This window comes from Merops nubicus, unplaced genomic scaffold, assembly GCF_000691845.1.
Source record: "Merops nubicus isolate BGI_N331 unplaced genomic scaffold, ASM69184v1 scaffold30519, whole genome shotgun sequence".
Classification (NCBI taxonomy): domain Eukaryota; kingdom Metazoa; phylum Chordata; class Aves; order Coraciiformes; family Meropidae; genus Merops; species Merops nubicus.
The window spans coordinates 1-313 of NW_008632106.1; positions in this window are offsets into that span (position 1 = coordinate 1).

A 313-nucleotide genomic window follows, 5' to 3' on the forward strand; every position below is an offset into this window, starting at 1 on the left:
GGGTGCCCGGGGGACGTGGGGTGCCCAGGGGATGTGGGTAGCCCAAGGGACATGTGGGTGCCCAGAGGACGCAGGACCTAGCCGGTGACGCGTGTGCCATGTCCCCACAGTCCTTCCAGGGCAGTCATGGCCGTGCCTACCTGTTCAACTCCGTGTGAGTACCAGCGGGCACCCGTGGGGTGTGCTGGCAGGGAGGGGGCCTGGGCTGTGAGCACTGGGGAGGCACCCAGCACTGCTGTCCCAGTGGCGCTGGGCTGTGCCAGGCTGTGCCAGGCCATGTGGTGCCATGCCAGGCAGCACCCCGCTCCCTGGT